The sequence below is a fragment of the Pezoporus occidentalis genome, unplaced genomic scaffold (genome assembly GCF_034315485.1).
Source record: "Pezoporus occidentalis ecotype Australia unplaced genomic scaffold, CSIRO_AGI_Poc_V1 ctg25, whole genome shotgun sequence".
NCBI lineage: Eukaryota > Metazoa > Chordata > Aves > Psittaciformes > Psittacidae > Pezoporus > Pezoporus occidentalis.
In genome coordinates, this window is record NW_026914394.1 from 5,781,056 (window position 1) to 5,798,566 (window position 17,511).

At 47.1% G+C, this 17,511-nt stretch overlaps 1 long non-coding RNA gene across 1 annotated transcript in view; it reads left to right on the forward strand.

Annotated features, from left to right (window-relative positions):
- Positions 1-316: 316 nt before the first annotated feature.
- The window catches only part of LOC134165914 (uncharacterized), a 99,500-nt gene continuing 82,305 nt past the window's right edge, over positions 317-17,511 (forward strand). Inside the window, exon 1 of the long non-coding RNA XR_009965687.1 lies at positions 317-408. This is a non-coding gene — a long non-coding RNA (uncharacterized LOC134165914). The remainder of the gene's footprint in view (positions 409-17,511) is intronic.

Below are 17,511 nucleotides of genomic sequence, written 5' to 3' on the forward strand. Positions count from 1 at the left end.
CATCAGTTTTGTGGGTTGAATAGAGGAATCCTTGAGTCACTTCTGTGACCTAGCAGCGTTCATGCTTCCCATTTCTTTAGTGTCACAGCAGTCTCCAGCTGAAGAAAACCCTACAGCCCAAGAAGTAGCTCTGGTTGCTCTGAGTAACTCATCTCGAGTCCAGGGCCAGGAGAACATCTCACCACAGCTGATGTCTGCAGACAAATCCTATCCATATATCTGCCCATTCCAATCTTTGGTTTATCCTTTACCTATGAATTGTGTCTTCATTCCCTTAAAACTGCTTTTTTCTTCTCTTTTCCCAAACCAGTCCTGACTTTGATGACACAGAAATACAGCACTGCTGGCACCAGAGGAGGTTCTCCAGATGATTCCCCTACCAGCAATGGTCAGTGATGTGGCCACCAGGTATGTGCTGCATGGCTGAGGACTGTGGGCTGGCTCCTTGGGACACTCTGGGGCACTGCTGGGTTTTAACCTCCTGGGTGTTTTCCATCTCTGCCTCACCTCTCCCCTGCCACTGCTCCCTGCAGCACATTTGTGAGTTCATGGCACAGTTAAAGGGTTGAAATGACCCCAAGTGATGGGGAGTGGGGAACTGCTGTGGCCTCTCAGGAGTGAAATATGGCTTTGTGTCTGCAAAGAGGTTAAAGCTGCTCCCCTGCAAGAGCAACGGAAGGAAATGCCCTGTAGCTAAGTTTCATTTCAGTGTACAGTATGAGAACATGTGCAACCCATTACAATAAAGCTGTTGCTGGAAAATGCCTAACCTATGCACTGTAAAACCTAATTAAGGGATTCCTTCAAAACAAGGTTCCCAACCAGTATCAAGGAGTGGATAATGAGAAGCTGCTTTGTGTAATCCAACCCTTTATCTTTAGGCCTTCGGGGTGTCCATGGCCAGGGTTTGTCCCTTGTTGTTGCTGAGGCCTTTATTGTGATAGCGGGCCCCTCTGGTGCAAGAACAATTCAACCATCTCTTGTAAAGTTGACTGGCTCCACTTAGGTTTCCTAATGGATACAGCTGAGAGATCAGCTCACTGTGACCCTGGGGAGCATTAGAGGGACAGTGTGCAGGGATCTGTGGCCAGCGCAGCCAAGCACTGAAGGCAGCACCCAGCATACATGTGATGGAAGCATTGGAGGACAATGGAGGTAGCATCACTTCCAAGCGGGGTGGTTCCCCAGCAGAAGGGAGGAGAACAGGAGGAAATGGGAATGCTGGAGGTTGTCCTTCTCTGAGCTCTCCCCCAGCCTGCTGCCTTCCACTTTGCCAGCTGACATCAGCTTCTGCAGCATGGGCGGAAAGGATGCAAGGGTCTTCCTTAATACTTGCAAAGGAGCAGCTCCCAAGGGACAACAGCTTTCAGGTTGTTTCCCAGTTTAGCAGGCAATAGCTGTGCAGAGCCCTTCCACAACATGACAGTGTGTGCACCATCCCTGCAATCATGCAGAAACTACTGTTCACAATAACTAGCCTTCTCCACGTGGGCAGCCAAATTACCTTCCCCCTGCTGATGCATGGTGCTCAGTGTTATCAAGTCTCCATATAGTTTTGGTCTCTTTTGTTTTAGTAGGGCCAATCCCAGTGCAATAACCACCTAATCCCTGTGTGTCCTTTTGTGGACAGACTCCATCCAGCAGCTCTCAGCTCCTCACTTTGTCTTCCTGTCCTTGCTGTTCAGAGCCTTTGAGGAGCTCCCTTCCTCTTCACTTAGAGGAATCTGGGGGTTTGGTGTATGGTCTAAGACATCCTCAAGTCCATCTGAAGTAGAAAGGTGGGGTTTAATAAGGTGAAACTTGCTTGGGACTTTATGGGTGGACATATGCCAGACACTTGTTGCAGGCAGTAAATAAGGGCAGGGTTTTTTTCAAGCCAGGTAACCTGCAAACACCTTTCTTGCCACTAAGGTCACAACATTGTAAGTGTTTCCTGTTGTGGTCATGGCCACTAATGAAGGGTCAAAACTAGAAGTTCCTGTCTATGTAGGCAAAGCCAACAGGAGCAGAAGCTGAGCCCTCTGTTATCACTGTCTGCATCTCCCCCCTCCAGCCCAGAAGCTGGGCCCGAGAGCTAAGCTGGGGTTTACAGTATCTGTAATTAGTCATTTTTATGGTGTGCTCATTTGCCATATTCTAGGTAAGGATCTGTCAGTATTTCCATTCTATCCCCTTCTGTTTCCAAGGCTTTATAACCAGGCTATAAAACCACACTGCGGGGCAAAGCTTGCCACATAAATTCTCAGCAGAGAACCTCTTTTTGGTTTGGTTTTGCTTTGTTTTGCTCTGTCACTTATAAACGTGACTTGGAAACGTGCAGCCAATAGAGAAGAATTCAGGTGGTTTCTCCAAGCCTGTGTTTAAGCAGGGTTCACTTTAGCAGAGGCATAGTGCAAAAGGGGATTCATTTCTGTGGCTTTTGGGTAGCCTAAAAAATGAGAAGTTTACTGTAAATGAACTGAAAGCCTATCTGTAAACTAGCATCTGGGTTTAGCATCTCTTTTTATCTGGTTTCGCTGCACAAGCCGTGCTGGAATCGCTGCTACAGGGCAGTTACATTGCTCTGCATTCAGCTCTGATTGTGCACATACAGACTTAGATGCAAAGTCTATATCCAATGCTCAGCTTTTATACATCCAAGGAAGGACTAGATTTTAGGCAAAATTATGTTAGAAACACATGGTTTGGTGAAGAAATAGAATGGGGTTTCAGTAGGGGTTCGGGGTGGATGAGGGTTTGGCCACGTTGAGGTGGCTACGGGCTGATGATCTTCCCTCAGTTTTGGTGTGGCTGGAAACAAAAATTGATGTTGATGCTGAAGTTTTCCTGTAAAAAACAGGATATGGCACCCTGCTTGTACTCTGTGAGAAATGCAGTGCAAGGAGTTTTATGACATTAAAGCATTAAGCTGTACCCTTCAGGCAATATAAGCAATTCTCTCACTTGATGCTTTGTAAAAGGCTTTCTCTGCTTCCAGGAATTAGAGGTGGATGAGCTGCAACGTCTGCCTGTTTGTTACCTTGCTGGTGCTGTGCTTAAAGTCACCCTGACACATCCAGCCAAGTGACAAGCAAGAAGCCTCTCTCCTGTCAGAGACTCCTTGTACGGAAACACCAAAGGACTAATTGGCTTCAGGGGCTCAAGATCAGTTAAGAACATGTTCTGTGCAGCAAAGGCCAAGCTTTGCAACCCCTTCCCTCCATAAAATAGAAAGCACTGATTTATCTCCCTCAAGAGCAAGGGCTACAAAATCTGCTCCTCATCTTCTTTTGATGATTTTGCGGTATGTTTCTCTGATCCTCAGTCTGATCCTTTTAATTTCAAAAGCTTTAATCAAAACCTCCTAACAATATATCCACTTGCTGGTTTTGCGGTTTACATTGAATTCTGATTGCTTTTCTTGTTTTAAAGGATGCTTGCATTAGGATGCTACGGCTTCTGTTGGAGTGATTCATTAATATATCTGCCTGGGGATGGCACAACCCCACTCAGATTGAAGCTTTGTGTTGACAGACCACTAAAATAATACCCTGTATGTGACTTCCCAGGGAGTAAATAGAGCTTTTACTAGCGAGACCTTAAATCCTTACAGTGTTGTGCTTAGTTAAGGCCTGGAAGCTCATAGGTGTAACACAGAGTTGTGTGTCAAACAGGGCTGTTGAACACTGTGTTTCTGCTGACAGCTTTGAGATGGGGTTTGGGTTCCCTTTCTCATATCAATTTGTAGTGGTATGCAATTAAAGCAGGGTGAGCTGCTGCCAGGTGAATTAAAACAATGGGATCTGGTTTTCAGGTTTAATGATGGGATTAAGTGAGGGAGAACCACTTTAGGAGGAATGCTGCACAGAGACAGAGGAGAGCAGCTGCATGTGATTGCATTCAACTGGGCTTTACTAGAGGCAGTTGGCTGGTGTCTCCAAGAGCTGGTCTGCTCACTGCCCTGAATATAAAACCTCTTGAGTAACTGCCTTCGTTTTATTAACTGGAGCAGAGATCTGATTGCAAAAGTCCGAACAATGCAAAAGATCAACAGTTTATGCAGTTTGAAATCACAGCTTCTTCCTTTCACCGGGGCTCTGCAGGGTCACAGCATCTCGACAAACACATGAGTCAGTTGAAGCTGTATTATCTTTGCAAAACTGACTTTTGGCATTTGTTTCTCTAGGATGAAAAATATCATTCATTTCCTCCAAGCTCCCCTCTTAAACCTCTTTGCCAAAAGCCATGGCCAGCATGGAGAGGGAAGCAGATTTATGTAGGAATAATAAGTCTGTCTTAGTCGATCTGAGTACAGCAATTCGATGACAAAAGGAGGGGTTAGGTGAGCCTGGGTCCAAATGAATGTCATGTTTTAACATGGAAATGAAACAGGTGGTAAACAGTTCTTAAACGGGATAATAAAAATGGTCATGAAAGTTTATTTTCTTTTCAGCCTCATAATGATAGGAAAGGCTGTTTCAGGAACTGCAGGAGAGGATTTAGGGACTAGGTACAGGGCTCCTGCAGGGGCATATGCAAAACTGCAGGTGCCTCCCTGCAACCTAACATAATGGCTGGTCTTGGTGATCTTAAAAGGTCTTTTCTTCATTCGACGGTCCTATGAGTCTATGCTCTGCACCAGGTGTGTGCTCAGGTGCAAGGGGTTGTCCTGCAGGAGATCACTCACAGGGATTTAGGGCAGCTGCTGAGTTGCGTGACAGGGATTAAAGTGTGCTGAGAGCTGTCACGTTCCCTGAATGGGGCTGCTGTGCACGGAGGGGTCATAAGTAATGCACTTATGAAGGGCCAGGTTTGTGCACCTGTGATATGAACCAGCACAGGGACATATTCCACTCTTTGATACAAATGGAGCCTGACAGTAGGAGGGAGAGGCTGTATGCTCAAAGCAAAGGTGTCTGTGCCTTTTGTTGTCCTGACCATCCCAGATAGCAGGGTGACCTACATGGGGAGCCCTGTGCGCCACAGATCACAGAATCACAGGATGGTTTTGGTTGGAAGGGAACTTAATCCTCATCCAGTTCCAACCCCTGCCACGGGCAGGGACACCTTCCACTAGAGCAGCTTGCTTCAAGCCCCTGTGTCCAACCTGGCCTTGAACACTGCCAGGGATGGGGCAGCCACAGCTTCTCTGGGCACCCTGTGCCAGCGCCTCAGCACCCTCACAGGGAAGAACTTCTATTTAAGAGCTCATCTCAATCTCCCCTCGTTTGGTTTAAAGCCATTCCCCCTTGTCCTGTCCCTACAGGCCCTTGTAAAAAGCCCCTCTCCAGATTCCTTGTAGGCCCCCTTAAGTTATTGGAAAGCTGCTCTAAGGTCTCCCCAGAGCTTTCTTGATGCAGGGAAGAGCAGTGATAGGTTGCACAAAGCCATCATCGTTCCATTTACAGATCTGTGTGGTGTGGTGGGCCAATATAACAAAATATCTGTCACCCATGGTGCAACTGTTGTCTTTACACAAACACTCAGCTGTGGCCTTTTATCTCCGTTGGCTGGCTCTAGGGCTCTTCACAACTCTTTTGCAAAGCAGAGTGCTGTTTAAATCTGTCTCTGGGATAATGAGGGAGGAGGAGGAATTTGGAATAAAGATTCTCCAGTGATTTTGGAAGAGAAGAAACCCTTCAGTTATTCAGGAAGGTTTCATTTTGTGTTTTCTTTCTGTTTCTTGATCCAAATGCTTTACAGGTCTCTCAGCACCTTCACACCTGAGTGCCCCTAATGTTCCTACACCAGGGCTGCTTGGGCAAATGAACACCAAGAGGGCTCCAGTCATTAAAACCCCGTGGTGTTTATGAGGAACTGTCTTGTTTCTGCCAAATGGAAGGGGGTTTTTAGAAGAAAAATCCCTATTTTATTAAAAAAAAAATATCATTTTACTTTGAAGAGAGATCTGAACATTTCTTACAAAAGGGTTAGAAACTTGGGAGGAGGAGATGTTGCCTTGCAGTCGTAGCCGAATGACAAACAGTTCTTAAACCCCATGCCTGAATGGGTGTTTTTCTTTCCCAAATGCATTACTGCCGTAAGTTCATGTGAGAAAGGATTTGGCTGGCTTGGAGTGGGACAGATTTGGAAGCTGTCTTCTCCAGGTGACCACTTTGAAGCCTCTTAAAAGCCCTGTAAAAGGAGCCAGTCTCAGCTCCAACCCCAGAATAACTTTTTCCACAGCAGAAGAAAGCGATCAAAATCAGTGCTCTTGTTGGCTGTCCCTGAAGAGAAGTCCCAGGCTAAATGAGCCATGAAGCCTGAGCTCTTTCACCATGCTTCATCCAGCCAAGCATTGCACCATATTTTATAGCAAAGCACTAGGGAAGTTTGTTCAGGGTATATACAGAGTGCTTACATCTTCATAACTGTCCAGCCAGCCCCTTTCAGGGGGCCTAAGCTCCCTGTATGGAGCAAAACAGTTCCCTCCTGTACCATACCTAATGCCATGGACCTGAAAGATTGAGGGAGCATTGCACACTGGAAGAAAACAGAAGGATGACAAAGGTCTGAAAAGGCATTTGTGTAGGATCTTCTCAGGTATTTCTGGCTTCATCACATATATTCGAGACTTGTCACTGTGAAATTATTCATCATGCCCCTGCTAAAATGCTTCAGATTCCATTTATCCCAAAGGAGTTTTCGTCTCTTCTAACTCAAATACTTGAATTCACATTGAGATCATATATCTATTAACTAGAATGGGCTTGCTTTCTTCTCCATCACTTTTAATGAAGTTCACTCCTGCGCCTTTGACTGACCAAGTTGCTGCGTTAGTGGAGTTGAAGGAAGCCTGAACTTCCTTGCTAAGCTCGGACAGGGAAACATGGACTTGAAGCCAGCTGACAGCAGTTTGGATCCTCTTTCTTCCTAAAACATGGAATAGCTTTCAACCGGGGCTGCCCAGCTGATTGCCTAGAGCCACCCAAGAAAAAGCATAAACACACAACCCAAGTGGTACCTCTCCCAGTGCTCAGATGCACCCTGGGATTGGGCCCCGTTGGCAGCCCTTGCAGAACACAGAGCTGTCAGGTGGATAATGGGAAAGCTTCAGGTGTAATAAAGGATTAGTCTGGGAAGATGTCACACTGGAGCTGTTTTCCATGAAAAAGTCCTTCCGAGGCTCTGGGAGAGGCAGCGGGCGCAGGAGGTGAGAACTGATGTCCTGTTATCCCGGTGACAGAGACGCGCCGGGTAGCACCAGGCAGCTGGAGCGGCAATCGCGTGCTCCTGGTAGGAGCAAGACAATGAAACTTCCTCCCATCTCCCAGACTCCGCAGCTTTCTGATGTCAACAGCAGCAGCAGGAGGCTTCAGGCACGTTCCCGGCAGCTGATCGTATTTATCAAGTTCATGTTCCTTGCTTTTGCTTTCTTCTTCCTTTCTTTTTTTTGCCTTAAATATCAAGGTCCGGGAGCCACAGGATGGCAGCGTTCCAACTCCGGCCCCTTTGAGCATAGAGAAATGTGTGCTGGGGGCTGGAGCAGGGACATGCTTTCTCCATGTGAGCCAAAGAACAAACAGCAGAGCCCTCCACGGGGACTGATTGTTGACATGTTTATGATGATGAAGTGGGGTAGAGCTCTCAAAGGGGGATGCTAGAAATGAAGAAGTAAAGTGTGGCACTGCTGAGGGCCTATATAATGCTAAATATTGTAGGAAACTGCAGTATCTTCCTATTTGTGACTGCTTCGCTGAGCACTTGGAGAAGTCCCTTCCCAGCCATACATCACCCGCTCCCCATTTAGAGCTGTAGCTGTAACAACAACAACAACCCAGCAGGCGCCAGGAGTACGGAGTGCTGGGGCTCAAGTGACAGGGACTCTCGCTGTAATTTATAGCCCTGCTCAGAAGGTGTGAAAGATACGACTCTGTGCGCCTGGAAATCCTACCCAGAGGACAGCTTACAAACACTAAGTGGCCATTGGAATACCCCGCACGATTGGGGCTTGCCATTTCGCTTGGGGTCAGGGGCAAAAGCACTTCATCTTCTTCTGCATGTGCACATGTGTGTCTGCGCCATGGGACGGGCCCTGGATCTGCTGCCCAAGGTCAAACCTCCCACCTGGCATTTGAAGGATGAGGGAGCTGGGTTAAAGTCTCCCTCGTGGTGGTCATACGCATTCTTCTGTCTGCAGCAACCCCGATGGGATGCTCTTCGTGAGTTGCTCTGTGGATTGTAGGGCGCATGGCTTTGGTGGGAGCATCCGTGCACATCATGCTGGTCAGCACCGGGGCCCTCAGTGCTGGCTTCTCATTGCAGAGCTTGTTTCAGTCTCTGCTGGTCTCCACCTTGCACCGTGCAAGGTCTCCAGCTGTAATATCTGCAGGGGAACAGCAGCTCTCCCTGATTCCCAGTTATACCCTTTGGAACAGTGAAATAGAGGATCAGCACAACTTCACCCAGGGAAAGTGAACCTGTCCATAGCCAGGTCTGGCCAGGGATGGTCAGCTGAGGCAGCATCCAAGGTATGATGGCTGTAAGAGTTCTGGATTAGTCTTGGCTTGTGTTTGGTCAACTCAGAAGGTGAGAAGGGGAAAATCTGGGTCTGTTTGCTTTTGCCTGTGTAGATATGAGTCTAGAAAAGCAAGGAACTTATCCAAGAAACTCTAGTTCCATCAGTTGGGTTACCCACAAGCTGAGCAACTCCAACAGGTGTGCAAGCTCTGACCCACAGCCTGAATTAGCTGCTTAAAAAGCAAAGCAGAAATGCGTGTTCACCAGCCATGTTTTGTGAGATCACTGGAGCTGTCATCTTCCATGATCCTTCTGGATCACTGAGCACACCTTGTCTGGGGACAGAACAGCTTTTGAACTGAAGAAAGAAACAGAAAACATCTCTTTCAGACAGTGGAGTTGAGTGCACCCTCAGCAAGTTTGCCGATGACACCAAGCTGTGTGGTTCGGTTGATACCCTGGAGGGAAGGGACCTTGACACACTTGTGAGGTGGGCTGATGCCAACCTCATGAAGTTTAACCATGCCAAGTGCAAGGTCCTACACCTGGGTCGGAGCAATCCCAGGCACAGCTACAGGTTGGGCAGAGAAGAGATTCAGAGCAGCCCTGCGGAGAAGGACTTGGGGGCGTTGGTTGATGAGAAAATGAACATGAGCCGGCTTCAGTGCGCACTCACAGACCAGAAAGCAACCGTATCCTGGGCTGCATCGAAGGGAGTGTGACCAGCAGGTCGAAGGAGGCGATCCTGCCCCTCTACTCTGCTCTTGTGAGACCTCACCTGCAGTATTGTGTGCAGTTCTGGTGTCCTCAACATGAAAAGGACATGGAACTGTTGGAACAAGTCCAGAGGAGGCCACGAGGATGATCAGGGGACTGGAGCACCTCCCATATGAAGACAGGCTGAGGAAGTTGGGGCTGTTCAGCGTGGAGAAGAGAAGGCTGCGTGGAGACCTCATAGCAGCCTTCCAGTATCTGAAGAGGAGCTATAGGGGTGCTGGGGAGGGACTCTTCATTAGGGATTGTAGTGACAGGACAAGGGGTAACGGGTTAAAACTTAAACAGGGGAAGTTTAGATTGGATATAAGGAAGAAGTTCTTTACTGTAAGGGTGGTGAGGCACTGGAATGGGTTGCCCAAGGAAGCTGTGAATGCTCCATCCCTGGCAGTGTTCAACGCCAGGTTGGACAGAGCCTTGGGTGACATGGTTTAGTGTGAAGTGTCCCTGCCCATGGCAGGGTGGTTGGAACTGGATGATCTTAAGGTTCTTTCCAGCCCTAACTGTTCTGTGATTCTATGTATTACAGTGTCTTAACCTGCTGTGGGTTTTCCTCTGGGCCTCTTGAATGTATGAGGTGGGAGCTGATGGCTTTGCCTCTGTCTGAACTGTGCTGCTACTGTGGTGGGGGTTGTGTGTCCCTTGCTGCAATGACAGGTATTGGGTAGATGATTTGCTTCAAAAGGCAGTGGGTTTTTCTCTTCATAATACATGTTTCTGGACTTTTTCTGCCTGGTTGAAAGTTTATCTTCTCAGCAATTACATGGGATTGTCTGTGGGAAAGGGATTGTCGGTGATGTCTCTCAAAACAACCACAATTTGTCATTTTAATACAGCATGGGAAAAAACAGATGTTTTTCCCCAGAACGCCGAATGAGCTTTAGCATTTTATCCTTGCTGTAGTGTGGTAGCACCTGTGTCTGTATCTGTCCTTCGGCCCACTGATGTATTATTCTTCGTTGCTAAGAGCATGTCTGCCTTGCTGGAAGCCACTGTGTTTGCACTGCCACTTCATATGTACCAGCTTCTGGCCCCACTGTAGGGCTCCTGATTTTCCCATATCTTGCTTATTTTGTGTCTTGAATATTCCTGAGCTATACTGACTCAAGGCTAAACCTCATGTTCCAGCCCCCTGTCTGATGCCAGCAACCATCACATTGTGTCATAGAATCATAGAATGGTTTGGGTTGGAAAGGACCTTAAGATCATCCAGTTCCAACCTCCTGCCATGGGCAGGAACACCTCACACTGGACCATAGTACCCAAGGCTCTGTCCAGCCTGGCCTTGAACACTGACAGGGATGGGGCATTTACCACTTCTCCGTCCAGCTCTTTCCAGACCTGTGCATGGGAAGCATCACCTGAAAAGCCATAACAAGATCAGTTTTCCTCCTTTCCTGGGCTTTTTGCAGCATCTCCATTTTTAATACCCTGTGTGAACTGTAGGCATTGTTCTAGATTTTTTCTGTGGATGGTAAAGGATTTAGATCTGGATTATTTCAGTGATTCTTTCACCTTTTAAGAAACACAGCTACTGAGAACTCTGCACCCTCTGCCTATAGTCGTGTCAAGCTGAAATCCTCACACACCTGCCTGGATGAATGCCATTGGATCCCTCTCTTATTCCCAGACATAGAACCATAGAATCATAGAAGGGTTAGGGTTGGAAAGGACCTTAAGTTCATACAGAAGTGTCATTTGCCACATGTCTAACATCTCGAGGGGAGTGCAATGCCAAGGGGAATGTGGACCTCCCATGAGGCAGCAAAGGCTGTTCTGGCATAGCCATGTATCAGGCCAGGAGTCTGTCAATCCAGGAGGAGTGGGGCTGTGGGTTTTCTGTCTGGCTTTGTTTCTTCTCTGAACCTTCTGGTGCTGGTGGCTCCATGCTACCTTCTGCATGTTTTACATTTCAGACCTGATTTGCTAGAAGAAAGTCACCCAACAGAAAACCTGACAACCAAACCACAGAGAACATCTGATCTGATCAGAAAGTACGTAAGCCTGTTAGTGAACGTAGGCACAGCAAGGCTAGCATTAATGGAGAACATATTTGTTATTAAATCCCATCCACAGAAACCAATCCGAAACAGATGTGAATGTTAGCGGTATTAATAAGTGGGCAAACTCCAGGGATCCTAAAGGTACTGCTGCATGGGGGGAGGAAAGGGCAAAGACACATCTTTGCCATCACATGGGATTTATAAGGAAGGGCTATATACCCTGTGCCTTGTTTTGCATTCCTTGTTGGGATTGACAAATGCAGCGTGTGGAATATGGAGATGGGGTGCTCGGTTGGAGCAAAGACAGCCACCTTTGGGAAGGGAAGGATGATGGTGATAGTAGAGTTGGTTTGAAAGGAAACCATATTCTCTGCCTCTCTCTGAGTGCAGATGGGCTGTGACAGAGTGATCCCAAATGGTTCTTCCAATGCCATGAGAGCAAAAGGCTAAAAGCGTGCCCAGGAAACATGGAGTCGCAGAGATGTAAGATGTATTGCTTGAATATAAAAAGAGTTTTCAGGCCAGTTTTTCTCTGCAAATTTGACAAAATTCATCACTACTTGCAGATTTCCAGCCCCTTCTCTAAAGCAGGAGGGATATAGACCTTTGCAAGACAAGGTTGGTAGGGTTTTTTGCATTACAAGCCCCAGTATTTTCCCTACCCATCTTGTCTGAAACAATTGAACCTCTTTTTGGCTGGTGGCTGAACAAGAAAAGAAGGCATAACAAAAAATTCATCCCAAGGCAGACACTTGGCGTGGAAAACTGCAGCCCAAGTGGTTTAAGTTTAATAAAGTTATTAGCAATTGAAAACAGGGCTTTATAATTGGAAATGTTTGGCAAGCTTAATAATAGGTTGTGCTACCAGCCCTGCCTCTTAGATGTGTTCATGTACAGGGATGTGCATGTACCAGACACCAAGACATGTGCTTGTGTTAAGATGCTTCCTGCTGGAAACACGCACAAATGCAATGGCACACCGATGTCCTGCACTTCCAAGACACCACTTTTTATTCACCTCTTTGTCCTCAACCTTAATTCTTCAAGTTTTGGTTGTCCTTCCTCCTCTAGTTGTAATTCAAACCAGGCTGTGAATGCTTCTTGTCCTCATTGGAACAAAACACTGACTCGTCTCATGCTCTGAGAATTATTATTAAGAGGAGAATTCACAATGGATTTGGGGTGGCACAAGGCCAACTTCCAGGGTAGTAGCACAGATGCTTCATACCTCTACTTTCTTCTTGCATGTTGCGATGGGAGTGGGGTTGGCTTCTTTTCGGTCTCTGTGCACGGCCCTTTGCACGGGTGGAGGTGACAGCTTTTTGGGTGCTCACGTGGCCAGATGACGCCTACCCGGGGTAAGAAGTGTCCTTGCTGGGCTGAGGTGGGCAGCCTGTCCACTGCTGGCCTTCATTAGGGCTCTCTGTGGTGTTTGCTGCTGCTCCGTCAGGCGCCCCAATAAAGTTGAAGCTCTCGATTACCACAAGCGCCAGTGCAGCCAGGAAACGACGTCAAGTTGAGTCATCATATTGTTTGAATTACACCAGTATGAACATACATGAAAGCCACGGGGAGCCAGCATTTTCCCTTCTATATAAAATAGGGTTATGACCATATTAAAAAACACAACAAAATCTACCAGCTTTTAACAGGAGATGGTAGAACTGGAGGCTTAAGTGATGCTGAAAAAGCCAAGCATGAAAATAATTCCATTTGAAAGAAGGCCATGCTCTTTATTCTGCTCAGCTTTATTATGACCCCTGCTCCTTCTACATCTTCTTTTTGGAGAAGGGAGAAGAGCAGCTTTGGGCTGGGGCTGCTGAGCGGCAATCCACTGCCTTTCAGGTTGACATGCAGGGGAAGGGGGTCTCAGCACTGCAAGGCACTAAGTGATCTTAAGGTCCTTTCCAACCCTTAACCATTCTATAGTTCGGTGATCCTGTGGCAGCTGGCTGGGTCAGAGACCCTGTTTCCTTTAATCACTGTGCATTTGTCATCAGCTGATGTTGGTCTTGATGACCTGGCTAAAGGCTGCATAAAACCTCAAGTCTGAACAGTGACAGTTTTTGGGGTCTTTGCAGATGGTTTTCAACCCAAATGCGGTGAGGTCTCTTTCTGCATGTAATCTGGGTGAGCCATTTCAAGGGCTGGTGGCTGGAAGTGCCTGGGTGTGATGTGTCTCCCTGGGGTGCACTGAATAGCCCCACTCTATTCAGAAAGCTTCTTTGCCTTGACCCAGGATCAGCCACAAGAGGAAAAGCAAACCTGGGGTTCAGGTAGCAAAACAGTGGCTGGAAATGAGGCTGTTCTCCAGTCCTCCTCCTGTTCACAAAGGATGAAACATCACCATTTTACCAAAGTCTGCAGATCCATTTCTCTGACCAAAAAAGGAATCTTTCCAAACCAGCACAGAGCAGATCTCTTTACACCTGGGCAGCGCAAACCCTCTTTCTTTCCCCCGGTAGCAGCATAAAGTAATGGGATGAAAAAGAATCTTGCTCGGTTGAGACTGTCAGACCCTGGCTTGTGCTGGAGGAGACCATCCCTGCCTGGATGAACTTCCCCTGAGGCCAAGGGGAAGAAGGCTTGATTGTCTTCCTCATCTACAAGCAAAGAGGAAGCTGGGATATGCTGATGCTCACATCTTCTCTCAGGACCATAAAGGTGCCACTGCAAGGCTGAACTTCACCATCCCCTGTGTGAGTGAAGTTCACTGGAGGACAAGCATCGTGTCCTTCTCTCTTTGCCAGTTCTCAGTTGACTTCCACTTAGATCTCATTGTTGCTAAATCTGACATGACTCATGCTTTCAGATGCTGCTGAAATCCCCTGAGAGCCTTTCCACTTCTTCTTCAGGAGCAGAGCAGCACTGACAGATACCGAATAGCAATCATTTGTTTTTAACTCTGTCTGCAAGGCCCTGACGCGCTCACAGCTCCAGATCCGAGGCAAACAAGCCCTACTGAAAAGCAAAGCCTTCCTCCCTTTCATGCTTCTTGTTTGTTTCAGTGTTATGAATGGTGTTTGTACTCTTTTTAATCATCTCAGCTCAAGGAGTTTGAGCCCTTTGCTGTTAGCAGTTTTGATATATTGCTACCATGCTACGCACCAAAAGGATTTCTACTTTCTTACCTCCACATATGTGTGCAGTCAGGAACAATTACTAACGTCAATCGTGTCTGCTCGCGAGTGCGCTTTTCTTTCCCCTGTTGGTTGTGCTGTAAATCATTTTCACATTTACAACATTAAGAAGGCGCTCAGAGCAATCATTCTTGTGGTCAACAAACTGTTACTGCTTCTCCAGTGTCATGGGTCACTACTTAATTACTGGATTTCACTCCCAGTTGAAACCATTAATCTTGTCTCCACCACCTTTCTCCGGGCCTCTCAGGCCAGTATGGTTTATGTTAGACACCTACGACTCAAAGGACTGGAGTGGGTTTTTACCAGCAGAGGTTCCGTAGCTGGAATTTCTGGGCTTGATAAGGAAAATCATGCACCAGAGGCTTTCTTTTGGGCTGAGTTGCTATAAGCTGAGCCTTTCTGCAGAGAGGTGGCTTTTCAGACAGATGCAGATATAGTGAATACAACAAAAATAGTAGTAAGGTTGTTCAGTGGGAGAACTGAGCTTGTACGGGGTGAAGCCACTTCAGTCCCAGGAGTTCATAGAACCATAGAATGGTTTGGGATGGAAGGGACCTTAAAGCTCATCCATTTCCACCCCTCTGCCACGGGCAGGGACACCTTCCATTAGAGCAGCTTGCTCCATCCTGGCCTTGAACAATTCCAGCATCCCCAGGCTTCATCCCACTGGAGGATTATCACTGCCTCCTGCACGCTTGGCAGATGCTGCCTGTGACCAGGATGGATATGGGCACAACAGGGAAAAAGGCAGGGTAGCCCGGGAAAGCAGACATTAATTTATGATCCCAGAGGGTTCATCAGGATTTGAACTCTCCTGTGAAAGATTATACATGCTTTAAGAGGGTTGGCTCCTGCTCTCGCTTACTCTGCCCTCGAGCGGGGTGGAAGCGCACGGCCCGTGTGGATGGCGGGGCAGCATCCGACTCCTCCCCATCTGTTGGTTGCATTGATAGGGATTCAAAGGTGTTACATGAGACAGAGAAAGGCTCCCCTGTTGTTCCTTACATGGAATTGCAGCAGAAACAGATTGAGAATTGTAAGCACGAAACTGGAACATAAGGGCTACAGAATTCTAACAAAGCTTGTTTCATAGGCCACATCCACAGTGTGTTCCTACAACGTGCCACATGAATCGCACTTAATTTACTACAGAATATATTTTGCTATTTCAGCAAAAAAAAAAGAAGAAAAAAAAAAGGGAAAGAAAGCCTAGGGAGGACAAGAGCTTTGCTACATGTTAGCTGTAAATGTTCCACAAATGTGGAATCTATTAAACCCATTATTTGTTTATGATGTGAAAGTGATTAGTCTGTTCCAAAACCAAAACCATGAAAAACTCGAAGTGCTGGGACTTTTCAGGAGAAGAGCCACTGATTCTTGATTGTAATAATGTCTATAATATGACCATCTTTTCTATTTTATATATATAATTGTATTTCTATTACATGTATAACTGTAGCACTCAGTTATCTTAGCCAAAACCAGGGCCCTCTTGCATGTTCATCTAGAAGACACATCCTCTGCGCTGATGAGATGAGAGCCGGATGATTACCCCAGTTTTGCAGATGGGGCCCTCAGATAAGGAGTCTGCAGGAGCTCAGGTACCTCAGCTCAGCTCTCACCTGGAGCCTGGCTGGGCTGGTGAAGCCAGAACATTTCAGCACGAGCGTGGGGATGTCCATGTGGCCTCAATTATGGACCCAGAGCCTTGGTTTCACTTCCTGGACTGAATACAACAACAGGATGCTGGGATATTTAGGCTGTGTTCACTGCAGGGAATATTTCTTCTTTACAAGCAGAAGAAAAAGTCTGTTTCCCTCTAAGAAGTCAAAGCATGGAAAGATGGGGATTTGGACTTCTTCCGTATGTAGAAACCTCACCCTGTTTTGGCTTCTTACCACCTCCTTTCACAACACCACTCACTTTTGATTTGAACATCTTGCTAGTGTTACTGTACTGTATGGCTTTTGAGGGGTACCTTATGTTTGCTGTCACTTACTGATGCTCACCTGGCTGTTTGGACAGCTGCCTGCCTGCAGACATGGAGCCTCAACGTGTTCTTGTTGTTGGCACCTCTCATGAACCGTTTCAGACACCAGGGCATTTTAGAAAGCAGGACATCTTAGAAACCAGGCCTGCAACACCTTCCGCTTCCCAGGCTGCTCATCCTGGCCACATGCTGCATGTCCTACCCAGAGCTGCTTCTCACCTTTGAAGCATGGGGCATCTCTAACAGAGAGTATGCAGGTGATGCCTGGGTTCAGGTGACCATTATACAGCTGGTATCAGTGGGAGGAGATTCTGCTCCTTCACTGATGGGCTGATGACCAAAACAAGTATCATTGAGTTTAGCAGCCTGTTAGAGCTTTTGCCTTATTGTTTGAGTGCTGAGGCACTGGCACAGGGTGCCCAGAGAAGCTGTGGCTGCCCTATCCCTGGCAGTGTTCAAGGCCAGGCTGGACACAGGGGCTTGGAGCAAGCTCCTCTAGTGGAAGGTGTCCCTGCCTGTGGCAGGGGGGTTGGAACTGCATGAGCTTTTAAGCTCCCTTCCACCCCAAAACAGTCTGGGATTCCAAAGCAGAGCATGAGGCTCTGCAAGGTTTTCTGGCCAATGTACTTTAAGCCTATTGTTTCATTTAAACCACATTTGATTTGGGGCACAAAAATCAGTCAGCTCTCATTATGCAGGAAGAGCAATTGTGGCTTACTACTGTTTCCTCTGCCTCAGTGACTTGCCTGGTTGTTTTAATGTCTTGGTCATTATGGGTGTGGGACTCAAGAAGTGCAATATTCAGTTGGTTTCACACATGGAGAGGGGCCTTTCCTCTCTTATGGAGGTCTGTCTAGAAGAAGAGACAATTAAGAAAGCAAAGGCAAAACATTTCATTTGGAGTAACTTCCATATTGAAGTTAGATTGAGTACTGAGCTGTTGCAGAGCAGTCAGCAGCCCAGGCGGCTGCTATCTTAGACCATGAAATCCCACACACGTTCGCTAACCATGCAAGCTCCATCCTGAAATCAGGATTTTTGCCTGTGCGTGCATTGAGCGAAGCTGCCACTGAGCCTTCTAATTTCTAGCCCAGATTTCCTCTCAGCCCATTCATATCCCTGTGCTCTAATGCTGGGTTTTAGCTTATTCTCTCTTTTCCTG